Source organism: Lampris incognitus, chromosome 2 (assembly GCF_029633865.1).
Source record: "Lampris incognitus isolate fLamInc1 chromosome 2, fLamInc1.hap2, whole genome shotgun sequence".
NCBI lineage: Eukaryota > Metazoa > Chordata > Actinopteri > Lampriformes > Lampridae > Lampris > Lampris incognitus.
Window position 1 is genome coordinate 8,144,191 of NC_079212.1, and position 12,425 is coordinate 8,156,615.

At 44.4% G+C, this 12,425-nt stretch overlaps 1 protein-coding gene across 1 annotated transcript in view; it reads right to left on the minus strand.

Moving 5' to 3' along the window:
- cacna2d3a (calcium channel, voltage-dependent, alpha 2/delta subunit 3a) overlaps positions 1–12,425 on the minus strand; it is a gene marked incomplete at its 5' end in the record, with an annotated part of 292,319 nt that overhangs the window by 146,441 nt on the left and 133,453 nt on the right. The window lies entirely within an intron of this gene.

Genomic DNA, 12,425 nt, shown 5'->3' on the forward strand with positions numbered 1-12,425 from the left:
TTTCAGAAAGGGGGCTAATAATTTTGACCTTAACTGTGTATGTGTGTGTGTGTGTGTGTGTGTGTGTGTGTGTATATATATATATATATATATACTCATTAGAGGGACAGCTCAGGTTGGACGGTTTGGAGACTAAGCAAGAGAGGCAAGATTGAGATGGCTTGGACATGTGTGGAGGAGAGATGCTGGGTATATTAGGTGAAGGATGCTGAATATGGCGCTGGCAGAGAAGAGGAAAAGAGGAAGTTTATGAATGTGGTGAGGGAGAACATGCAGGTGGCTGGTGTGACAGAGGAAGATGCAGAGGACAGGAAGAGATGGAAACAGATGATCCGCTGTGGCGACCCCTAACGGGAGCAGCCGAAAGTATTAGTAGTAGCAGTAGATAATATACTCATTCCTAATCCTGTCCTTTTTTGTCACTCCCAATGAAAATCTTAGCATCTTCAACTCCGCCTCCTGTCTTTTTGTCAGTGCCACCGTCTCCAAACCACACAACACAGCTGGTCTCACAACCACCTTTTAAACCTTCCCTTTAACTCTTGCTGGTACCCCTCTGTCGCAAATCACTCCTCACACTATTCTCCACCCACTCCACCCTGCCTGCACTCTCTTCTTCACCTCTCTTCTGCACTCACCGTTACTTTGGACAGTTGACCCCAAGTATTTAAACTCATACGCCTTCACCATCTCTACTCCTTGCATCCTCAACATTCTATTGTCCTCGCTCTCATTCACACAAGTATTCCATCTTGCTCCTACTGACTTTCATTCGTCTTCTCTCCAGTGCATACCTCCACCTCTCCAGGCTCTCCTCAACCTGCACCCTACTCTCACTACAGATCACAATGTCATCCGCGAACATCATAGTCCACGGAGACTCCTGCCTGATCTTGTCTGTCAACCTGTCCATCACCATTGCAGACAAGAAAGGGCTCAGAGCCAATCCTTGATGTAATCCCACCTCCACCTTGAACCCATTTGTCATTCCAACCACACACCTCACCACTGTCACACTTCCCTCATACATATCCTGCACCACTCCTACATACCTCTCTGCCACTCCCCACTTCCTCATACAATACCACACCTCCTCTCTCGGTACCGTCTTATGCTTTCTCTAAATCCACAAAGACACAGTATAACTCCTTCTGGCCTTCTCTATACTTCTCCATCAACATTCTCAAAGCAAACATCACATCTGTAGTGCTCTTTCATGGCATGAAACCATACTGCTGCTAGCTAATTGTCACCTCTCCTCATAACCTAGCTTCTATTAAACTTTCCCATATCTTCATGCTGTGGCTGATCAACTCTATACCTCTGTAGTTGCTACAGTTCTGCACATCGCCCTTATACTTGAAAATCGGTACCAGTATGCTTCTTCTCCACTCCTCAGGCATCCTCTCATTTTCCAAGATTGTATTAAACAATCTAGTTGAAAACTCCACTGCCATCTCTCCTAAACACCTCCATGCCTCCACAGGTACGTCAACTGGACCAATCACCTTTCCATGCTTCATCCATTTAAATTCATTTAAATTTCATTTCATTTAAAGTGACATGTGAGTAAATATCGAAAATACTGCATATGCCCAATGGTGGCAGCCCATCAATCTTGTTGGACTGAGGAGATGTCTGAGTTCATTAGTGCCACAGCTTTTGGAAAGAAGCTGTTTTTCAGTCTGTCTGATCTGAAGCATCTACCTGATGGGAGGGGCTCAAATAGATGGTGTCCAGGGTGTGTAATATCTTTTATGATGTGCTTTGGGGGGATTTATACAAAATTCTCCATCCTGGTTTATCTGCGCAAGTTACCTCCAAATTCTTCCTCCACACTGAGTCTTCTTTTCCATTTAACTTGTACAACACCCAGCCATTTACCACATATAAATCAACATCTTTAACATGTTTTACACCCAGCAAAAGTCCAGAACAGCCGTTCAAAACAGGGTAAAGGTCCAACTCTGGGAAAGGATCCTTTTCATCTGGGGTTTCCTCCCCCTCACTGTAAATCCTCAAAAGTTCGAACTGCTCCTTTGAAGGGTTCTTCAGACCATTGGTCCAAGACATACTTTATGTAGCAGTCTCAGACCCAGCAGATCAACTGCAGCATCTGTGTTCACTAAAGTTGGTCCAGCTTCATCTATTATTTTCTGAAGAGTATCCACTCCAGCGGTACACAGTGTGTGGGTGAGGCTTGGTGTTCAGCTGTCCTGTATAGCTCTCCTTGCCCCACCAACAAGAGGTTCTTCTATCCATCCATCCATTATCCAAACCGCTTATCCTGCTCTCAGGGTCGCGAGGATGTTGGAGCCCATCCCAGCAGTCATTGGGCAGCAGGCGGGGAAACACCCTAAACAGGCTGCCAGGCCATCACAGGGCTGACACGCTATTCTATTCTACTTTTTTTAAATAAAAAGCCAGGAAGCAAACCTTTATTGTGCTGTCAACCTTAAAATTGTTTTAAAACGACTACATTTTAAAAAGATGGTAGCCTGTGTTATTCAATCACAGTTGCCCCAATGATTTTGAACCCCCCCCCCTTTCTCCCCAATTGTATCTGGCCAATTATCCCACTCTTCCGAGCTGTCCCGGTCGCTGCTTCACCCCCTCTGCCAATCCGGGGAGGGCTGCAGACTACCACGTCTCGTCCAATACATGTGGAGTCGCCAGCCGTTTCTTTTCACCTGACAGTGAGGAGTTTCGCCAGGGGGACGTAGCATGTGGGAGGATCACGCTATTCCCTCCAGTCCCTCCCCCCCGAACAGGCACCCTGACCAACCAGAGGAGGCGGCGCTAGTGCAGCGACCAGGACACATAGCCACATCCGGCTTCCCACCCGCAGACACAACCAATTGCATCTGTAGGGACGCCCAACCAAGCCGGAGGTAACACAGGGATTCGAACCGGCGATATGATTTTGAACTTTAACCTTGTGTATATGTCACGTGAAACAATGGCCATGAAAAGGCAATTCTACAGCAGCGGGAAAAAAAATTCCGCAGTGGCGAGAAAAAGGTGGCGGCTGAGACAACCGGCACATTTGACTGCTAAAACAGAGCAGATGTTTTTCCCATCTAGAAAGTAATTATTAAATCAACAGATCAACAGACAATTGCGTAACTGAATTAGAAGCACATTGGGCTCTGTTTTTCCAACTTCCAGACAACTTTATATTGTTTCCAAAAAGAAGAAAGTGCATACTGGTAGCAACTGGCTATTGTTAGCAAATAACCTAGCTGCTAAACAAAAAGAAGATTGCAGAATGGCCGATAAGAGACTGAGAAACCAACCTACAGAAAAGAAAGTGAGTAAACAACTTTTCTCCAATTCTAGCAATATGAATATAATCAAATACAGAGAGATGCATTCTTATAATAGTTCGGGCAAGTGCTCTCTTCTTCCGGAATCTGAGCCAACCAATCCAGATGCAAAAAAAGAAAAAAAGAAAAAGTCAAGGTTATTCTAACAACCAGTATAGTTACACAGCAGGTTCACACCTTTTCCATTTAAAAAGAAGCCATGCTTTAAAAACCCCTTTAAAAAATGGAGACACTTCAGACAAATTTAAAAAAATTTTTTAACATCCATTAAAACAAATTCCCAGCCCATTTACTCTCATCAGAATGGTACTCGCAAAATCCTTCCAAACATGATATTTACATACAGTTGTGAGATATTTCTGTATAAACTGAACACGAAAGGTTGCCACTCTACTTTCAATATGCACCAGAGCTTGCCCCCCTTCTTTCTTAGGCAAGAAAAGAACAGCTTGAGGTACCCAATGTAACCTGGCCCCCCACCCACCAAAAAAACTACTAAAATTGCTTTCAACTTTTTAATTAATCTGTAAGACACTGGGTGGCTCCATACAAATTAAACGATGCCACAATGTAGAAGCTACCAGATTATTAATCACTTAAGTTCTCTCTCTAAAAGACAATTTTGGGGACAACCATTTCCAATTTAGTTTTCCTTGTATTTTTTCCGTTACACCTTCCCAGTTCTTGTTCACTGGTATTTCATCACCCAGGTAAATACCCAAATATTTTATTCCACCTTTCTTCCATATTAATCCTCGCGGTAAATTTGGGAGACCACCTTCCCACCACTAAGGCTTCACTCGTTTTCCAATTTACTTTGCCATTGTTAAATTTCCAAAATTATGAACAACTGTTTCTATATCATTGACATATTTTTGTTTGGTGACCAAGACTAAAACATTATCCCCATATGCTGACAGAATATGTGCCGTGTTAAAACCTGGCAGGATCAGACCGTTAACATCAGATCATATTCTATGCGGCAGAGGTTCAATAGACAGATAATATAACACTCCCAACAGAGAACAACCTTGTCGGACTCGTCTTTCTACTTTAAACAGACTTTAAACTGAGCACTCGATCCTCCACTGATCTTCCGCAAACTCTCAATTTCTTGGTACAAAACTTTGATCAAAGCTAAAAGCTGGGTTGAGACCAAACCGCTCCAAGATCAACTCTGGAGAAATCTAAGTCCTGAATGGAGGGCAGGTTGGCACCAATGATTTTCTCTGCAGTCCTGGCTGTCCATTGTAGTCTGTTCCTGTCCTGTTTGGTGACTGAGCCAAACCAGCCAGTGGTGGCTGCGCAGAGAACAGACTGGATTACTGCAGTGTACAACTGAATCAGCAGTTCCCGAGGCATGTTGAACTTCCTGAGCTGATGGAGAAAGTACATCCCCTGCTGGGCCATTTGAATGTGGTTATATCTCTGCTGGATGAATCCCAAAGGTCCTGGAAGATTGTGGATCTCAGAAACCTGAAGGTTTCCACAGCAGTGCTGTTGTGTATGGTGGAGGGGGGGAGGGCAGTGTTGGGGGGCTCCTCCTGAAGTCCACTGTCATCGCCACAGTTTTGAGCGTGTTCAGCTCCAGGTTGCTATGACCACACCAGAGGGCCAGTTGTTCAACATCTCATCTGTATGCAGACTCGTCACTGTCCTGGATAAAGCTGATGATCGCTGTGTCGTCTAAAAACTAAAGGAGTTTAAGAGATGGGTCCCCTGAGGTGCAGTCATTTGTGTAGAGGAAGGAGGATAGAGGGGAGAGCACACATCCCTTGGGGGCGTCAGTGCAGATTGTCCAGGTGCTGGATGTGATTTTCCTCAGCATCACCTGCTGCCTCCTGTCTGTCAGGAAGTTCTTGATCCACTGACAGGTGGAGGGTGGTACAGTAAGCTGGGTGAATTTGGAGTGGAGGATGTCTGGGACGATGGTGTTTAACGCTGAGCTTAAGTCCACAAACAGGTTCTTGCATATGTATGTCCCTGGGGACTTGAGGTGTTGCAAGATGTAGTGCAGTCCCATGTTAACTGCATCATCCACTGACCGGTTTGCCCAGTAGGAAAACTGCAGGGGGTCCAGTAGGGGGCCTGTGATGCCCTTCAGGTGGGTCAACACAAGTCTCTCAATGAATTTCATGACCACAGATGTCAGGGCGACGGGGCCTGTAGTCATTTAATCCTGAGATACAGGGATGATAGTGGAGCCTTTGAAGCAGGAGGGGACCTCACACAGCTCCAGTGATCTGTTGAAGATCAATGTGAAGATGGAGGCGAGCTAGTCAGCACAGACTTTCAGGCAGGTGGGAGACATGCTGTCTGGGCCTGGTGCCTTTCTGAACTTTTGTCTCTGGAATAGGTGACTCACATCTTCTTCACAGATCCTGAGTGCAGGTAGGGGGATCAGTGGGGAGGGGGAAGGGACTGGCAGGGGGTGCAGTTGGTTTTGTAATGTTGCTGGAGAGGGTGAGGGGTGTGAGAGTGGGCTTATCAAACCTGCAGTAAAACACGTTCAGGTCATCAGCCAGTTGATGTTTCTCTGTAGTGTAGGGAGATGGTCTCCTGTAGTTAGGGATATCCTGAAGGCTTCTCCACACAGACGAAGGATTGTTTCCTGAAACCTTTTTTCCAGCTTTTCAGTGTAGCCCCTTTTGACTAATCTGATCTCCTTTGTCGGTGTGTTTCTGGCTTGATTGCTCATGATCCTATCTCCACTCCTGTAGGCCTCCTCCTTGGCCCGAGGAAGCTGCCTAGGTTTTGCTGTGAAACAAAACTTATTGTTATTGAAGGTGCGGAAAGTTTTGGTGGGCACACACATATCCTCACGAAAGCTGACGTAAGATGTCGCAGTGTCAGTAAGCTCATCCAGGCCTGTAGTTGCAGCCTCAAAAACACTCCAATCAGTGCAGTCAAAGCAGGCCTGAAGCTCCAGTTTTGACTCGTTGGTCCATCTCATCAGTTTTAACAACAGGCTTTGCGGATTTTAGTTTCTGCCTGTAGGTTGGAAGAGGATGAACCAGACATCGATCAGAGTCACAAGGCTGCAAGGGGGGCAGAGCGATAGGAGTCCTTGAATATTGTGTAGCAATGATCCAGTATGCTTTTGTCCCTGGTGGGATACTTAGCGTGCTGTCTATATTTTGGCAGTTCGTGGCTGAGATTTGCTGTATTAAAATCCCCAAGGATAATTAGAAGGGAGTCTGGATATTTGTGCTCCATGTTTATTATCTGGTTAGCCATGTGTTGTAACGCCTCACTAACAGGCCTGGGATGGAATATAGACACCAGCCAGAATAAATGATGAAAACTCCCACGGTGAATAAAACGGTGTATAGCCAATGAAAATGGTCTCCAAGTGAGGGCTGCATGATTTCTTCAACACTAATATCTGTACACCAACCTTTATATGAAAGCAGATTCCACCTCCCTGTTTTTTCTCCGCTGGCTCCGTTTCACTGTCTGCTTGGAGGAGTTGGAAGGGTGGCCGATGGAGTGAGCTGCCGGAATTCAGAGGTTCTCCAAGATCCAGATTCTCTTCAGTAGAGATCTTTGCGTGGCCATCACAAAATGAAGAAAACAGCAGTTCATTTTCTTTATATTCACTCTTGTACAGTTCAGAGTAGAATATGATTGCTGTACGCCGGATCTCTTCAGTCTGTTATTTCCCGTTCTTCAGCTTAGCGTAAAAGGTGAAGAAACCTGCTCTGCCCATTTCTTTTTTCCAGACCAAGAAAAGAAACTGGAAGGTGCATCCATGAGATTAGCCCTCTGAAACCTTGACCGAACCTAGGCTTTTATGTCAAGTAGGTCTTCAAGCATACTTTTTTTAGATTTGAGGACGTCAATATGTCCTCGATTTCCTGTGGACTCAATCACACTTAGAAGTTCCACTATCTCAATCTCTCAATCACTTACTGATCTGGAAATGTTCCGTGTGACATTGAGAGTGTACTGCTAACATAGCTGCTTAATTTGTACTTTTCCATAATCCTACCACTGCCTCAGTGATGTGAAATTCTGTTTTCTCCTCCTAAAACCTTTAAAAAAAACTTTAATGTCTCTTTAAAATCAACATCACAAAGTAATGTAGCGTTAAAATGCCAGTATGCACTCTTTGGTTTCACATTTACAAGAAAACATTCGACGCATTTTAAAAACACCTACATGATGATTAAAACAATAAAACCTGTCCAGCCTAGCTAAAGAAATAACATTGTCTCTGACATGAGCCCATGCATACTGTCTCATCATGCAATCATCTCCGAATATCCACTAAATAATGTGTCAATAAGGTGGTTCTGCACTCTCTTTGATTCCCTGTGAGGCTCAACATGGTTCCTAACCAAAAGATCATCTATCCATCCATTATCCGAACCGCTTATCCTACTCTCAGGGTCGCGAGGATGCTGGAGCCTATCCCAGCAGTCATTGGGTGGCAGGCGGGGCGACACCCTGGACAGCCCCCCCCCACACACACACACACATTCATACCTAGGGGCAATTTAGTATGGCCGATTCACCTGATCATCATGTCTCTGGACTGTGGGAGGAAACCGGAGCACCCGGAGAAAACCCACGCAGACACGACGAGAACATGCAAACTCCACACAGAGGACAACCCAGGACGACCCCCAAGGTTGGACTACCCGGGGCTCAAACCCAGGACCTTCTTGCTGTGAGGCGGCCGTGCTAACCACTGCGCCACCGTGCCACCCCAAAAGATCGTTCTGAGTGCAAATTAAAATTTCCTGCAAAAAGAAAATCGTCTGATATCATCCAGCACATTTAGTAATGCTGCTCTATTCAGACCAACCACAGGTACAAATACATTAATGAAAATAACTTTGTAGCATTCAAACTTGGCTTAAACTACCATACGCAGCCTCCCCTCTACCTCTCGCTGTATCTCATGAGATTGGCAAAAAAAAAAACCTCTCAGAAAAAAGGATGCCAACTCTCAGACAAGCCTTGCTCTCCCATTCTGACTTCCAGTCTGATTCATTAATTTCGTCGCTGTGTTTCCTGAACTAACATTCATCAATGCCTTTCCTCTTCACAAACTCATATAAAAGTGCTTTTTTTCATATTTCTCACTCCATTTAAATTCAAGGTGGCAATTCTGAACTTACTCATAGGAAAATGAGGGAAGACCACCCATGTAAACAGTGCCACAAAACTACAAAAAATAAAGACGTTATGCTTTCCTCTCCATCATCATTCTTAAGTTCTTGTTTGACTTTCTGCACAAATTTCTTCAACCTGTAAACTTCCTGTTCAGTAAAACCACCTTTTCCTCTGCTCTTCACGTTGGACCTGGCTGACTCGATGAACAGCTCTTTATCTAGGAGATACTTCTCTATATTCACACTTTTCATAGTTTTCAATTTCTGTTAAAAAACGTTTCATTTCTTCCACCCCATGAGCATTTTTTTTCTTTTTCATTCAAAGATACATCACTCTCCCATTCATCTGACTCATCTTCTGACCTGGAATGAGACCCTGTATCCTTCTGTTTACTCGGATTTTCAAGGTTTTATTTACCCATTGTCATTTTTTTTTGACTTGTGAACCAGTTTTTGTATTGTTAGACTTTCTTTTCTGTTGATTCACTCTTAGACTGTTCCCCTCATCCACCATGTCAACATCTACTGCCAGCCCTTTCTCTGCTCTGACCGCCCTACCTGTATCACTTCTTCCTGAATCCACTTGATTTGCAACAGGACTACCGTCCTCGAATATTCATACTATCCTCACTAGCACAAACTTCACCGCTCTGTGTGCACTGATCAGCCTCGGGTTCAACATCAGCAACAACATCTCCATTTCTGTCACCACTTTTACTATTTTCTTGAGCTTCCTCCACATACCTTTCCCCGTCACAGATCTGTTTCATCTGTCTTAGAACCCTCTCCATCTTTCTTTTTCTTCACTGTTTCACCATTCTGCCGACATGGAATTTTCCCCCTATTACTTTTACCAGCATCACTTTCCCCAGCACTAGAACCTTCTACTGGACAAAACCTAATCAAGAGCTACCAACACGTGGATCCCGGTTCAAATTCCTCTGCTGCCTCTGGCTTGGTCGGGCATCCCGACAGACACAACTGGCTGTGTCTGTGGGTGGGAAGCTGGATGTGGGTATGTGTCCTGGTCACCGCACTAGCACCTCCTCTGGTTGGTCGGGGCGCCCGTTCGGGGGGGAGGGGGAACCGGGGGAATAGCGTCCCCCGGTGAAACTCCTCACTGTCAGGTGAAAAGAAGCGGCTGGTGACTCTACATGTATCGGAGAAGGCATGTGGTAGTCTGCATCCCTCCCGGATCGGCAGAAGGGGTGGAGCAATGACCGGGACGGCTCAGAAGAGTAGGGTAATTGGCCAGATACAATTGGGGAGAAAAGGGGGGAAAAATAAAAAACCTAACCAAGTGCCCTTCTTTTCCACAGCCAAAACATCTCATATTCTCTGTTGTTGCAAAAAGCATATACTCAAGCCCATCCACTGTCAACTTAAAAGTCGAGTACAACTCTTGATTTCTGTTGTTCAGGATCATATACAGCTGCCTGTTGTAGTTCAGACTGTAAAGTGCCTGCTTTTCTATCAACAACAACATCTTCCCAACTATGGCCAACTCCCTCATTGTACGCTCACCACTTATAAACAGAGGAATGTTTGGTAACATCATGCCTCTCACTTCTTTCTTTGCGTCACCGGCACAAATGTGTCCTTAACTACAACGCCGTTTGTGATGACAGTGTCTGCTTTCTCCACTTCATCTACAAAAATCACCACACCACCATTCATCCTTGCAGCGGACTTACCGCTTGATGCTCCCACCACCTTCGCTACCGCTAAAACACAGTCCTCAACCAAACAAGGAAACCTTGGTGAGATCTTAAAACCAAGTTTCCCTGTTAGTCTGCTGAACTCCATGATGCCAAGCAGCACCTGCTGCCCAAGTGTAAAACAGCCAAAAAAAACAGCCAACAAATAATAAACTACCTCACAACTTAGCTAAGTATGCGAAAGATAGAAAATAAGATGGAAAACTCACACACTCCGACATGCTCAGCAGCAGTCACTGTGCTCACTCCACGCATGTGCTCAGAGAGAGAACGAGAGAGCGACAGAGAGAGAGACAGACAGACAGACAGACAGACAGAGAGAGAGCAAGAGAGAGAGAGAGAGAGAAATGGACAGATAAGGACAAAGAGAGAGACAGAGACAAGAGATAAATGTTCCCATAAGACACCACTGTAAAGCTGAGTCCAGCGGTGGTCCTGTGTCCAAAATCTCCACAATGAAGCCGGTGAGTAAAATGATATCATAACCAATATACAAGATGGCAAAAACTACAAAAATAAGACCCCGGTTGTAAAAAAAAACAAACAGGATTACCCTTTAATGTCTGGTAACACTGGCTAACAAGAGAAAAATAACTAACCTCCTATTAGTACTGAACTTTACTGGTATAAATGCAAATTAACTCCAACTCTCGGCATGCAAGTTCATTTTCACTTCTGAAAGTTCGCTCTCTGTTTCCATCCTCACTATTCTCCGTGTCAGTGGCGCTGAACGTTCATCTCAAACTGCTGATTGTGAAAGCAAGCCTAATCAGTTCCCAGAGTGCACGCAGAGAGGACACGTTTCACCTTCCGACATCTGATTACTCCCTGTTAACCTCATCGCATGCCTGTTGTCCCATCTAATCAGACAAATAACCGGCTCTGACATTCTTTATTGTTATTCTTATCTGTGTGTGTGGTGTGTGTGCACGTGCATGTGTGTGCCTGGTTTTTCTATCCTGAAACCTGAATCCACCTACCTTGTGGAGACATTTTATGGGTCCCCCATCAGGACAAGGGTCTATTTTAGACTTAGGACTCAGTTTTAGGGTTAAGGTTAGGATTGGGTTAAGGTACGGGTTAAGGTTAGGCATGTAGTTATGATGGTGAAGGTTAGGGTTAAGGTTAGGATTAGAATTGGGTTAAGGCTAAGGTTAGGGTTAAGGTTAGGATTGGGTTATTCAAGGTTAGGCATGTAGTTATGATGGTGAAGGTTAGGTTTGGGTTAGGTTTAAGATTGGGTTAAGGTTAGCCATGTAGTTATGATGGTTAAGGTTTGGGTAAGGGTTAAGGTTAGGGTAAGGGTTAAGGTTAGCCATGTAGTTATGATGGTTAAGGTTCATGTAAGGGTTAAGGTTAGGCATGTAGTTATGATGGTGAAGGTTAAGGTTAGGATTGGGTTAAGGTTAAGGTAAGGGTCAAGGTTAGGCATGTAGTTATGATGGTGAAGGTTAGGGTTAAGGTTAGGATTAGGGTTGGGTTAAAGTAAGGGTTAAGGTTAGGATTGGGTTAAAGTAAGCGTTAAGGTTAGGCATGTAGTTATGATGGTGAAGGTTAGGGTTAAGGTTAGGTTTAGGATTGGGTTAAGGTAAGGGTTAAGGTTAGGCATGTAGTTATGTTGGTGAAGGTTAGGGTTAAGGTTAGGTTTAGGATTGGGTTAAGGTAAGGGTTAAGGTTAGGCATGTAGTTATGATGGTTAAGGTTAGGCATGCAGTTATGATGGTGAAGGTTAGGGTTAAGGCTAGGATTAGGATTAGGTTAAGGTAAGGGTTAAGGTTAGGCATGTAGTTATGTTGGTGAAGGTTAGGGTTATGGTTAGGATTAGGATCAGGTTAAGGTTAAGGTAAAGGTTAAAGTTAGGCATGTAGTTATGATGGTGAAGGTTAGGGTTATGGTTAGGATTAGGATCAGGTTAAGGTTAAGGTAAAGGTTAAAGTTAGGCATGTAGTTATGATGGTGAAGGTTAGGGTTATGGCTAGGATTAGGATCAGGTTAAGGTAAGGGTTAAGGTTAGGCATGTAGTTATGATGGTGAAGGTTAGGGTTAAGGTTAGGATTAGGATCAGGTTAAGGTTAAGGTAAAGGTTAAAGTTAGTCATGTAGTTATGATGGTGAAGGTTAGGGTTAAGGTTAGGATTAGGATCAGGTTAAGGTTAAGGTAAAGGTTAAAGTAAGGCATGTAGTTATGATGGTGAAGGTTAGGGTTAAGGGCTACGGGATGGATGTAGTCAATGAGGGGCCCCCACAAGTATAGGCAGACAT